Source organism: Ixodes scapularis, unplaced genomic scaffold (genome assembly GCF_016920785.2).
Source record: "Ixodes scapularis isolate PalLabHiFi unplaced genomic scaffold, ASM1692078v2 PGA_scaffold39__5_contigs__length_11793443, whole genome shotgun sequence".
Lineage (NCBI taxonomy): Eukaryota > Metazoa > Arthropoda > Arachnida > Ixodida > Ixodidae > Ixodes > Ixodes scapularis.
Window position 1 is genome coordinate 10,949,540 of NW_024609867.1, and position 14,253 is coordinate 10,963,792.

Here is a 14,253-nt window from a genome sequence, read left to right on the forward strand (position 1 = left end):
TGCACCAGGTGACACCGTTAGCGCGAGCACGATAAAGGTGCTTTTTCGCAGTGCTGCGCTGTTTAATGCACATATTCCTTTCCAGAGTATACCTACCCTCGACGAATGACAACAACAACAAAAACAAACGTCTGCACTCACAAGAGCCGACAGCAACCAGCAATGCCGGAATTTTCCGGCAAGGCGAGTCTAGATCCCACGATATCCCTTGTCGCAAACACACTCGGGGTGTCAGTCACCGGTCAAGAGAAATAAAACGAAGCGCAGCGTCCGGTCACTGCCGTAGCGCGTGCTTCAGGCGACGTCCCGTGCGGGAGTGTCACCCGGAATCCCAGCGCACAGACACACGCGGACGGCCGCGCGCGCGCGATCTCGGGGCTCCGATTCGAAGGGAGTTCCGAGCCCAATAGTCAGATTCTCGGCTCGGCACTACGCTTTGCGCTAACGCCGGCGCTGGCGCTGCCGCGGCGGCCGACGCCGCGCCCGCCACCGCCGCCGCCGTCGTAGTCGGCCGTGACGCGCCCTGCTTCCGTTGAGCGCGTCGACGGAGGTGGTGGTGAAAACTTTATTACGAATAAAGGAGAACGCCCTCGCAACGAGTAGGGTTGCCGCTGTGAAAGTTCAGGGAGCAGTACGAGGAAGCAGACGCATGTGAACCTGTGTGCTAGCGTCAACAACCGCTCGTGTACCTTGGCGACGGACGGCTCAAAATAGAGGAGGCGAGACGCTGCGCAGAAAACAAAACTGTTGCCGAATTCGCAGTGTAAATTGGCGTTGGAAAGCAACAGCATTTTGCTAAATCTTGTACTGCGTTAGTTTTTCTTTTTTTTTTTATTAAATGGCGTAGGAACTTGAGTGGAAATCCTAGGACCAGTTTTTCGTCGAAGACCATGAAGTCGTTTACACATTGAAAACCGACATAAAATACGACATATATAAATATCACGATGGTGTGAAGAGACTGGCCGAATACGTAAGCATGGAGTCTGAACCTTATGTAGAAATAAGAGAAACGAATAAGAAGCAGATTAAGCAGACGAGAATGTACTACCTTACGAAAGCGAAAAGGAATGGGGCGTACTCAACTTTTGTGATCAACGCCCAAAGCTGTGAATGACCGAGGGTTTATGTTTCTGCGAATGTTTTGTTCAAAGAAAAGTCTTGCAGAGTAGTTTGCACTAACCTTTGTAAAAGAGTAGCGCTACAAAGTTGTGTTGAAGTGCTATTAGAATGCTTTCTATAAAGTGAATGGAGGTCTAGGCGTGGCCGGGCTGTATCCGCAAGCCGTGAGCTGATCACAGGTACGCATAGTAAAATTAAAAAAAAAAACACGTAAATAAAGACTGTAACAATTGCAGTAAAAAGAATTGCCTGCAGTGTTTGTTAGTTTTCGCAGCAAGTATTTGGAGTTTATAATTTTAAATGTTATTTTGTAGGCTTAAATAGAGTGGCAGAGTAAACATTCACTTTTTCCGGAAACTGTACCTATCCTTGAAAACATGCTGATAATCCCGAACTATCAGGCGGCAGACTGATTTTAATCGGTTTCCCTCTACGCTACTCATTGCATCCGCAGAACTGGAGAGGGGACGGTCGCAAGGCGTCATAGCAAACTAAGCAAACATTGGCAGCGGTGGCGGCAGAGGGAACGCAAGACTAAATCTACCGATATACATTCAAGGTTGGATATCACTGCTTACTATTACATTTCGTGTTCAATTGAGCTGTATTTTTGCTGCTGCTGCTGCTGCCAGATTGTAAATTTCTGAGCTTTCAATCCTGTCTTTTTGTGCAGTTATATCGCAGCGTTGTTTTTAGCTAATAGAAGTGTCTTGTGCTATGGCTGACGGTTGTGTGTGTTGTGATGAGCCGTATGACAAGGATAATGTAATGCAATGCACAGAATGCACTTGTTCTCATCACCTGGGAGCTTGTTCCGGTGTCTCCGAATCGACATTTAAAACAAAAGGTGCTACTTGGCATAATTCGTGGCGCTGCCAAGCGTGTAGAACAGCCAAGTGAAGGAGCAGCCAAAGCAAGCTAGAGCCAAAACAAAAGTCAGGCGAGATCGACGTGACCACCATACTCATTGGCATAAACGAAAAACTAGAGCTCCTAATGGGGTTAAAAGAGTCTGTCACGGCTCTTGGACAGTCTTTAAGCAAGATGTCGGCAAAATATGATGAAGTTCTCAAGCACATGCGTCAGCACGACGCTGACATAAAAAGTTTGAAAAACAGAGTAACAAGTATGGAAAACCGTGAAAGAGAGGCAAATGTGCAACAGATCGCCCAAGATATGAATGCGCTAGAGAGGCAAACCAGAAAAATGAACCTTGAAGTGCATGGGATCCCAGTTTTTGAGCATGAAGATTTGCTGGGAAAGCTGAACCTGGTGGCACAAAAGCTGGAGGTGCCCGTACTAGCAGAAACTGATATTGCAGCCTTGCACAGATTGCCAGCTGGACCCGATAAAGTACCTTGTGTAATCGTTCGTTTCGCAAGGCAAGCGACACGCCATCAGTGGCTTGACAGAAGAAGGGAACTTAATCGCACAGGTGAGGACTCTTATATCCTCGAGAACATGACAAGACAAAACCGTACTCTGCTCTCAACAGCAAAGGAATGGGCGAAGGAAAATGGCTACCGGTATTCATGGCACCGAAATGGAAACATTTTTTTTGAGGCGGAGGGACGGAGAAAGAGCGATTCTTGTGAAATGCGAGGTGGACTTGCAAAACTTGAGGTGAACTATGCTATTGTTCCTGCCAGTAGCTTATCTTTAATGTAGTTATGTCAGAACAAAACCTTCATACTGCTTATGAGCTGAAGGCTCACATTGAAAAAGACCACTGCAAATCGTTCAACTGTTTTCATTTAATTACGCGATCTGCTCGAAATAAAACTGTTGAGCTTGGTCTCCTTTTTGACGAATTCAATTTTTTATTTGACGTTATTATGTTTACGGAAACGTGGTATTCTAATGAAAGTGACATTTTCAGTCTACAGGACTATAATGGATACTATTTGAACAGAATAATTGCACGCGGGGGGGGTGTATCATTAATGCTGAGAAATAATATGTGTTGTGAAAAAATAGAAGAGTACTCATGTGTCAGTCAAGATTACGAAGTGCTGTCCTTGCTGGTTGATAAAATTATTATCTCCGTAATCTATAGGCCGCCGAATGGAAACGTGGTATCTTTCTTTCATTTTTTAGAAACTTACTTCAGATTGGCAACCAAGAATGGATATGATATTATTTTGGGAGGAGATCTTAATCTTAACATGCTGCAGGATACAGCTAATAAAATACAACTAAAACTGTTACTAAACAGTAGTGCTTGTATAAACGTAATTACATCGCCTACGCGAATCACGGCACAATCCTCAACATTACTCGACTTATTTATAACAAATTTTGATTTAGCTAATCTAAAATCGGGGACAATAAGCACGGACATCAGTGACCATCAGGGTATATTTCTTTCTGTGGAGAGAAAAAAAAGCCAAAACTACGAGGAACCAATTTCGTGGATCCTTTCAGAATATTACAGAGAGCAGCGTTTGTGAATTCAGATCAAAAGTTTCAGAGCTCTACTGGAATGAGGTTTACGATGAACTAGACGCTAATGAAGCGTACAACGTGTTCTTAAAAAAAATTGAGCGCACATTTAAAGAGTGTTTTCGCAATAAACTTGTTAGGTTTTCGAAAAAGAGTCATAAGCCTTGGGTATCTCAGGAACTTCGAATAAAAATTAATAAAAAAATGCTTTATATAAACTATTCAATGTAACAAGGGACCCTGAAAACCTTAAAACTTTTAAAATATAGCGTAACAGACTTACAAAAAAACTAAAGAGTGCTAGAGCAAGATATTTTAGCAATTACTTTGTGTCTTCTGCAATGCGAACTGACGTGACATGGAAAAAACTAAACAATGTTTTAAACCGTTCCCACGGTACAAAGCAAATTGAAAAACTGTATCTTAATGGCGTAGAATTAACAGAACGACCACTAGCAAATGCCTTTAATGATTATTTTGTCAACTTAGTTAGAGAAACCCCTAACGGAAGCGCTTGCGCATATATTCAGCGTGGAAATGTAAGCTCGACCTTTCTTGAGCCTGCTGTAGAAATGGAAGTGATGCGAACATTTCAATCGCTAAAAAACAGTACGAGTTGCGACCCTGACGACCTGCAGATAAGTCTCATAAAATATGTTATAGATCTTATATCTCCCTTTTTAGCCCATATCTTTAATTTGAGCTTACAGCACGGGGTATTTCCTAAAAGAATGTAGATTGCAAAGGTTAGTGTTTTGTATAAAAAGGGTGATAGGAATGACATAGGCAACTACAGGCCGATTTCAATATTATCGGTCTTTTCGAAAGGGCTTGAAAAAATTCTGCATTCGCGCCTAGTGAATTTTTCTGATAAGCATGATATAATCACTACGTCACAATTTGGATTTTGCAAAAACCGATCTACGGAACTTGCGCTTTTAGAACAAAAAGATTACATTTCGCGCAGTTTTGAAGATAAAAAGTTGACACTCGTAATTTTCATCGACTTCAGCAAAGCATCCGATCATTTAAACCACAATCTATTAGTCAGAAAGCTGGAATTATACGGATTTCGTGGTTATGCCTCAACTTTAATTACGTCATACCTATCGGCTCGAAAAAAATATGTTCACATTAGCGACTTCTGTTCCGATGTAAAACCAATCTCATCCGGTGTTCCGCAGGGGAGTATCTTGGGACCTTTTTTGTTTAACCTGTATGTTAATGATATTTTAAACGTAAACACAGATATTAAATACATAATCTATGCTGACGACACGAGCTTATTTTTTTCAAGCAACTGCTACGACGAATTTGTAATTAAAGCAAATAAATCTCTCAAGGACCTGGTTAACTGGAGTAGTTCTAATTCCTTAAAAATTAATGAGAGCAAAACAAAAGCAATCTTATTTCATCCAAGAAACAAGAATGATAATATTACCAGCGATATTATTCTGAATTCAAAAATAATAGAAGTTATTTCAAGTTTTAAAACGCTTGGTGTCATTTTCACAGATCGGATGAGATGGGACGAGCATGTGAATTATGTAATGGTAAAGCTGTCCCGCGTGGTTGGCGCGACATACCGTCACCGCCATATTTTGCCAAAACATGTAAAACTACTAGTTTATAATTCATTATTTCTTTCCCATGTGAACTATCGCCATCTAGTCTGGGGAAATACAACAAATGCTAATTTAAATAAAATGCTTGTCCTTCAAAAAAGGTTTTTAGGAAACATTTGTTCTGTTCTATATGACCATCCTAGTGCGCCTCTTTTTAAAAGCCTGAGTCTGATGCCTGTAATGTGTCTCTATCAATATCGACGGTGTATAACCTATAAATCACATGTAAAAAAAAAGGCTCATAAATTTCTGGAACTTGTATCCCTAACACCAAGAGTGACCGCATATCCCACCCGTATACTGGATGCTACAAAAATGCAAAACAACATATGGCGAGCAACTGACATTATGCACACTACCTAAACTACTTAACCTTTCTCCACACCGAAAACATGCACCCTCTTACCATGTCATTTAAAGACCTTCGAGCATTCTTTTCTTCTAATATGACTGTGTAGCAAAGGTATGATATTTACCTTTCAGACAATACTAACATAAAGGTATTTATTACCTTACTTTGTTGATATGAACTGGGTTTTGTGTGCATGTATTCTTTTTCTGTGAACATTCTTTTACATGAATTTTTGTCTTTTTTGTTTTGTTTTCTGTGCCACTGCTGCCAAATGTAAGGATGGGGGCCAAGGACTTGTCAAGCTGCATCATGTAGCTTTTTTCCTCGGTGTCTTCCGTCACACACTTTTGACGGAAAATAAAACATATTAATACTATTATAGTTATGCTGCGACAACCTGCTCATGACAGGCTTTCCAGAAGGCATATTTTTAGTGCTACAGTTCATTGAAGGTTAACTTTGACCACATCGTAGCACTCTCTGTACAGCCGAAAAAGTTTTAGGATGAGTATTCACACAAATGCGCTTTTGAGTATGCAATTTATTGATTCTTACATAGTCACATGTACAGGGATGGATAAATCGCTAATTTCAACCTCAGAGAGCAATAAAATAAATATAAAATGCAAAGTTTTTGTTTACGAAATTCTGAAGTTCACTGAACGCTGTTTTAAATGAGCTATCATTGCCATTTTCTTGGAAGATACCGAATAGTAGATTTTAGATGTATGCAAGATTGGAATGTGAATTAATTGCCTTCACCTAATTCAATAACATCAGCATGCTCCACGGAAGGTTTGACTTCTAGTGCATTTAGTAAAAGACGTGGAAAACATAACTGCTTCAAGTAAAAAGTCGTCCAGATGGCGCAAAAGTAAAGTATCGGGTTGGGGGTACAAGTGAAACAGAGATCAAATCCTGTTGGGGAATATGTATGTTGGTTTAATTTCTAGAAACTGCTCCTGTATATCGTTTGCTTATGCCGCTATGGTAACCAAACCAGTTGTTCTGACATGCTCTGCAATAGGGCCTGCGCGGATGGACGGACAGACGGACACATATTTAGGGCAGTGGTTCCTCTATGGAGCATTCCGCTCTTTAAGACCCGTGCTGCCGTCATTCACACTTTGTCATTGCAGTTTTCAATGCGATACAGAAACGTAACAGCATGCATTCGAGAAGAACACTGCATAAGCTTTTGTGAGGTGACGTCGATTTTACTACATTCTTCTACGAATATATCGCTTCAAAGTCCAAAAAGAATGGTTCAAGCGAGCTGGTGTAGGTAAAGCACGGTAACCCAACACAAGGCTTGGGTTTTTGAAAGTCGACACAAACAAACAGGGTCTCAAACACACTAGAATTGTAATGGACAGAATATATGCTTAAACGTAACATTGTTCCGTCCTCCCTTCAAAGACTGTGTGATAGTATTGATGCAAAAAGCCATCCTCAGAAATGTCTATAAAAAATTTCCATTGTTTCCCCAAGCAAGATTCTACATAAGAGTCTCACTGAGTTGTTATGTGTTATGCTATCGTATTTTCATTTGTTCTCCCAGAATCTCAAGTTCATATTTGACAACTACGCTCTAGATACTGCTTCGACTGTAGATTATTCCTCGCAACATTTAGCTCGGTTCATTTCCACTCATGAGGGTTGCCTGAGGAACGACGTAAAGGAAAATGATAAGTGTGCCTCTGGTATTATTGAAACTGTAACTTTAGTTCCAGATTTCGCTACATGAGCGATACAAAACGCGGCATTAATGAAAGGCTGCATGAGCATAAAATTTGTATAAAAACAAATAGCCGTATTCGGACAGATTAAAACAAATATTTGTGTGCCCTTATTATACTCTACTTGAGTAGTATTGTCTGAAAAGAATGACGGCAAGTGTCTAGTGATGAAAAAATAGTGAGTGCGCAGGCGAGCTGGTGTAAATTGATCATGATGTAGAATACCCGAGACGTCGATACGTTCTTTTCCCCTGTCTTTTTCTTCGACTTTGAGACGTACATTTTTCCTTTCTTTTTTCTTCGACCACGTTTCCCAGCGTTTACAACAGTCTCGGGTATTCTACATCACGTCAAGTGACATAATCAATAATAGAAATAAGACGTGGAATTTTGAAAATTTTGAACAGTCAATATTTCATGTATGTCTGCCCTATGAAAGGTTCTTTCCCCTTGTTTCTGTAAACCTGGGTTGGATGTCTGTTTGTTTTGGAATCTTGAAAATGTATACTTAGTTCATCTATTTCCCTGATTGAATGGACTGTTGTCTATTTTATCCCAGTTCTTCGGAGGTTAGTATGTTTTTTTTTTGTGCTTTTTCCTCCCTTAAATTAAAAGGTTGTGTACAATAGAAAGTTTTAAGCTTCTGGAACGAATCTTCTATAGTGTTGTGTTTGTAAACGGAAGGGTAATAGTAGAAAAGTTTATTTGTGACTCTTATATAACCTCGGGTTCAGTGCAGCCTATTTAAGGGTCCCTTCTATTCACTATACATTAGGTGTCCCTTAGGCTTTATTTGTCTTTGAGTCGTGCTTGAGAAAACAAGTCTCAGGTAAACTCACCATGTACAGGAATTAGTGTTCACTCGTTATTCCGAAATCACTTGTTTAACAGCTTTTATTGGTTGGTTGTTTTCGGCTGTTGCTCACGTGGTAGTTTTATTATTGTTTTTCTTTTTTCGAAAAGACGACTCTCGGGTTGCAATTACGTTGACTAGAGAGAAACAAGTGAAGCTCTAAAGTAATGATTTTGCTTTGCGGCGCAATTAAGAATAATTATCCATAGAGATCGAGTAGCAGGTCTATTTAAATAGATACGAAGGACCTGTAGTTGATAATTTGTCACCTAAAATAATAAAAATAGCCTGAAGAAGCAGCAGACGACAGTGTGTGAACAAATGTCAGTTAAGCACAACTCACATTTACTTTAGCAAAGGCCTCTAGGCGTACTTTCTGGGAGACCAGTTTGAGTGCTATTATCTCTCCACCCGGGAAAGGAAGTCTCTACGAAGCAGGATTTGAAAATGATGTTTTCACACACACAAAAAAGAGGAAGCTGCTTTATAGCACTGAGAAGTCCTCTCTTCCCATCGCTTCAAATGCTCTTCTAATCTACAATATCTCAGCATATATTCCTTGCTAATATTTTTTAGATCTTTGTAAATACATATATCACGACTTCTTCGACCTTCTTTATTTCACCTATATGTAATACAGCGCTAAATATATATAAGCCGAAATCAATAAAATAAAATAAAAGTTATTCTCCCTTCTAAATGTTGCATGACCGTGTTCTGTATTGAGCGTGGTTTGAATATATTCTGAAGATGTCATCTCCAGACATTCAGCGGGCAAAATGACTCAGAACCGGTGTTCCAGTGCAAACTCGCATTGGCCCCTAGTACATCTTTTTTGTGAAAAAGTGAAGCCATGATGAATTTTTTTATCTCGCCGCGCTCGCAATTGTGAAACACCCCAACGAGATGTTTCAGCGAGGGTAGAATATTGTTTGGTTACTTAAATCGATGAGTTAGGTTGGCAGCAAATGTTAATAAATATTCAAAAGCAGCTGCAGAGTAAGCAGGATACATTTCAGCATGTCCTGGTCGGGCGAAACAAAGGCCAGACATTTCCAGGCTTTTTCTAAGCTCAAAGTGCATTTGTTGACAATTGCATTTCAGATATCGCAAGAAAGAGGCTTTTCATAACTACAGAGCAGTTTATTTTTCCTCTGAATCGGAGGCCACGTGATATCTGAGTTCCAACGACGAGGGTTAATTCTTCAAAGTTGAATCTTTTTATTTATTCATTTATTACATGTTACCCCGCAGCGCCAAGAGGCATTATCGCAGGGGGGGGGGGGGGAGGTGTGAGGATATATTTGCACAAGAATCACAGTTGTGAAATACTGAAACACAGGTTAAAAAGCAAAGAAGCTCGAAAAAATTGTATTGCAAAATTATAACACTTTAACAAACTGGATCCACAATGGTATGAAGGTTTAGCCATCAATATAATTTTCCGTACAAGTAAAGGCATGAAGACACGAAGCACAGTGTTACAGACCAAGCATTCTGAAAACTGAATTTTAAAATTCATCACTCACACAAAGAGAAAATTCACTTTCCTTTTTTCCTGCAATCAGGAGACAGTTTATCAAAAATGATCTGATGATGGATTTTAGATAGTTTCCTCGGGTAATTCGTTCCACTTTTTAATGGTATTGGGGGAAAATTATAATTTGAATACAATAGCCCTAGCTGAAAATTCTCTAATTTTTTTTACAATGATCTAATCGGCGTTATACTAGGTGTGGCAATTAAATGAATTTAGTTTTATCCAGTCCTGTTTGATCATGACATATCCCAGGTAAAAATTTAAACGGAGGCGGCGTGTTCTAGAGTTCAGAGGTTCCCAGTCTAATAGCCGTTTTAGGGCACTAACATTTTGTTTGAAATTGTAATTTTTTGCACCAGACCTAGCAGCTTTGCTTTGGATTTGTTCAATTTTCTGTTCTAGGTAGCGTTCTTTAGGGTACCAGAGCACGGAGGCGTATTCTAATATTTGGCTTCACATTAAAAAGAAAAAGGGTGTTTTTTTTAACATTGGAAGGACCATCGTGAAAATTCCTCCTCAAGAATTTTAGCGCACAGTTAGCTTTGAGCGTCATATAGTCTGCATACCCGCTCCACGATAGGTTTTCCGAAAACTGAACGCCTAAATATTTTACCTTGTCCACTCTTTCTAGTTGGGCGTCACCAACAGAATAGCTAAAAGAAACAAGTTGTCGTTTTCTGGTCAATGTTATATGATTGCATTTGGAAATATTTAAATTTATTTTCTATATTTTGCACCATCTTGAGAAGCGATCAATATCTTCATGTAGCTCTAGAGCGTCTGAACGTGTCTTTATATAGTAGGAAAAGCGAGAAAGTAAACTCCCTGAAACTGCAAAGATCTGTTGTGCGCGTATTTTCAGTGTGAGTGAGTTTACTTTTGCGGTTCTTCTGCAATATGAATATCCAACTCGCCCAAGCATTCATTCTAAGATGTATTTATATTGCGGTATAAGACGCAATCGTCCGCATGTAGACAAATGCTTGATGTAATGTCTGTATAAATGTCATTTATATGCAGCGTGCCTTTTTTAATTCTTGCAGATTTGTTTAAAAAAAAGCCATGAAAGCTCCACTTCTGCGGTTTGTGCGAGTAAGTTATATGACCAAGGGGACATTACGTGGGTAGCTAATTTTTTAGATCAGTCGGATAATTATATTGAAATCCAGTAATTAACTTTTTCATTACTGAAAATAGACACATTTTTTTTCAATTAGGAACTTGCTGAACGTCGTCCAAAAACTCTAAATTAGTCATTTTCAGAAAGACTTTTAGCGCGTGAGAAGCGTAGTAGTGCACTAAAGTTACCACTCGTGGAGCAGGTACAAGGCTAGCGGTTTCGATAAGGCGCCCGCGCAATTTTGCCGTCTCTTAACTAGCCCCAGCCTTTGTACCTGCTCCACGAGGGGTAACTTCAGCGCACATATGCGCTTCACACGCGCTCAAAGTCTTTCTAAAAATTACTGATTTAGGGGCTCTGGACGACGCTCAGCAAGTTTCTAATTGGAAACATATGTCTATTTTCAGTAAATAAAACGTTTATTTGTGAATTTTAATTAATGAGCCGACTTATCGCAAAGATTATCCAACCACACAATGTCGCCCTGGGCGTATAACTCACTCGCACAAACCGCATAAGTGTAGCTTTCACGACATTTTTAAGATAAATCTGCAAGAAAAACCAAAAAAAAAACGTATATTAGGAATAAAAGTGGACCTAGCACTGATCCCTGTGATACCCTTGATGTTACTTCTAAATACAACGACATTTTCCCATTAACTAAAACAACCTGTCTCCTATTTGTAAGATAATGAGTAAGCCAGTTAATAATATTTTCAGGGATATTCAAACATTGCAATTTGTATACGATCGATTTATGGGGAACCTCGTCAAAGGCTTTCTGAAAATCCGAGAAAACGCCATCTACTTGCACGCCTTTATCAAAAAATAAGAAATGTGATAAAAGTCGATCATCTGGGTATCGCACGATAAACCACTTCGAATGCCATATTGATAAACAATAAAAAAAGTTTTTTCTGTCGAGATGTTTTATCAGGTGGCTGTAGATTATGTGTTCTAAAACTTTCGAGCATACACGAAGAAGAGAGGTTTGTCTATATTTTCCCTCCTATTTTTTACCCCTTCTGTGGGCAGGAACAACGTGAGCTGTTTTCCTTTCACTTGGTAATTTACAACATGATAATGAGTTATCAAATGATACAAATAATAAACCAGAAAAATGCCGGAACAGTCTTTAAGTATGCGGCCTGGTATACCGCCAGGCCCAGTGGTCTCGTGAGAGTCAATTTTGTTTAGTAAATTAAGAATTAAGAAATGAGCGGACGGACGGACGGTTGAATAAAATTTTCGGATTTGGGGGGGGGGGGGGGGTGATTCCCTTAAAAGGTATTCCATGCTTTAAAAGCGTTTCTGCCGCCAGTCTTAATTCTTTTATTCATTTTCCCCACGGTATCTCAGAAGAAAGGCCTTTAAAGTATTAAGTTGTTTTTTTTATTTGTACCGATGTTTAAAATATTTTTCCTAGATTTTTAAAAAGAAAGCACTAATTGTGTTGATGTACTTAGATTACATGTGACACAACTTTGCATGCGCCGGATGCGCGAGCACCAATGGGCGTTGACAGACATAACTGATTGGTGTTATGCCGGACATTTGTATTGCCTGCCTCAATCGAAATTGTAAAAGATGACGTCCTGATCAAAGCAATTATCCTTTACGTCTCATTCCGACGAGAATCAGTCTAACCTGTTCAGCGTCAGTTACAGAAAGGCTCTTTAAGCCATTACTTCAGTTTTTGCCGAATAGAGTTATTTAAAATATAGAAGCCTTCATTAATCTAAATTTACCATAACTATAAAACGGACGAAGTTTGGTAAAGAAATACCACGAAATTTGTAGTTTTGCAATTGTATTTTTCTAGGTATGCCAAACATTCCCACGCGATCTTCAACATCAAATTGAAAACTTTCTGGCTACATACCAGCGTTTTCTTTGGTTTTATAAAGGTAGGCTGTTCTCGAGAATAGCTACCATGATTGTTTGCACCCGTTGTTATTCAAGAGGCAATGCCTGGAAGTCAGAGTGTTTCCTTGGACTTTTAACTATAAGAGCTGCAACTCAAATACTTAGGCCCCCTTGTCAAGACCGCTCAAATTAATCATACAATCACGTGTATTCGAAGCTACGGGCCACGTAGCAAGCGCGCCGGCGCTTCGAAGCCCAGCTAGCTCTTTTGCGTTTCGGCGCACCTTTTTCTTTTGCGGGTTTTTCGGCTTTTCAGGACGTTATTGTATAATTACACGGTGACGTCCGAACCGGACGCACAGACTTTGATTTCTAGGTGTGTTGTCCCTTGACTTTTTACATATCGGAGAGCTCATCAATTATGACGTTTGCTGCCCTCCTCATTTCTCCATTTGCGCAGCAGGTGATACAAAACTTAAAGCAGTTTGGATAAAATATTTCACTTTGCAGACATTAAGAAAATTACGCTAACGTTCTGTGGTTGGTGGGAGGATTCAGCGCCGTGAGGTGGTCGCAATGCGCTGCAGCAGAAGAAAGGGCGCCACATTTTGACGAGCTTTGTGGGTCCTGAAGCCGCCGCTCGACGGCGGCTATTTGTTTGTATACACGGCGGCGTTGGCTCTGAGGGTTGGTTGTGCGAGCTCCCCAAAGGAGTGACCAGGTATACGCTCCCGGAGCGGGTCTTGCCGGAAGACTCATGCGGAGTCCGGCAAGAATGACTGTTCTGTAAAATTCTGCTCTTGTAATTTTTGTATTCGCTCGCAATTAGTAAACGTATTTGTTCTTGTTGACGTCAAATCTCAATGATGCGTTATTCGACAACCTCGACAACAGGCGAGACTTCGAAATTGACATCAAGCAGCTATCATCAGCATCAGACATCATCATCAGAGAAGAAAAGAACCTCACCGGCGCAGTCGACAGTGATGCGCATGCAAGGCTGCTGATCGAGGGGTGCTGGTGACATCGAGACGTCTGCTGGAAGCGGGGATCTCGGAACACTGGGCGGGAAGAAGTCACGGACAGCGTCCGACGGACAAGCACCGTCCCTCCATACGAACCTGGGTGGAGGAGCACCGGAACTGCATCGCGTTCACTGGTAGGTGCCCTTTCGTTTGCTGAGACTTGGGCGCTCTATGACAGATTGGTACACTCTACGTAGTGGCAAGCGCAAACCAGGCGGTATGAACGGGGAGGACGGAGGTCGTGCGTCGGCGGTCAACGCTGAGGGTGATAGTAGCAGTAGTGGCTCGGAGATGTCGGTGGCAGACAAGACGTCACTAATTCAATTGCAATTACAAATCGCAGAGGCAGAACTGGAGAAGCAAAGGCTTCTGTTAGAAACTCAACGCCTCCTAAATGCGAGCGCGATGTCCTTAGTGGATGGGAGGGGCGGACTTGGGGGTGCTGAGGAAGATAGGAGACTGAAATACGCCAGCCTATTGAAGGGCGTCCTCGCCCCCATGCCTACTCATGAGCCGCTTGTGCCCGGATGGTTTGAGGATGTTGAGGCGACCCTAGACTCGTATGGTGT

The 14,253-nt window shown here is 40.8% G+C and overlaps 1 long non-coding RNA gene across 1 annotated transcript; it reads left to right on the forward strand.

The window, feature by feature from the left end:
- The first annotated feature begins 2,525 nt into the window (after positions 1–2,525).
- Positions 2,526–13,641, forward strand: LOC120840168. The gene is made up of 3 exons (XR_005715481.1): positions 2,526–2,557; positions 2,618–2,745; positions 13,554–13,641. It is a non-coding gene; the product is annotated as an uncharacterized LOC120840168 (long non-coding RNA).
- The last annotated feature ends 612 nt before the right edge of the window (positions 13,642–14,253 follow it).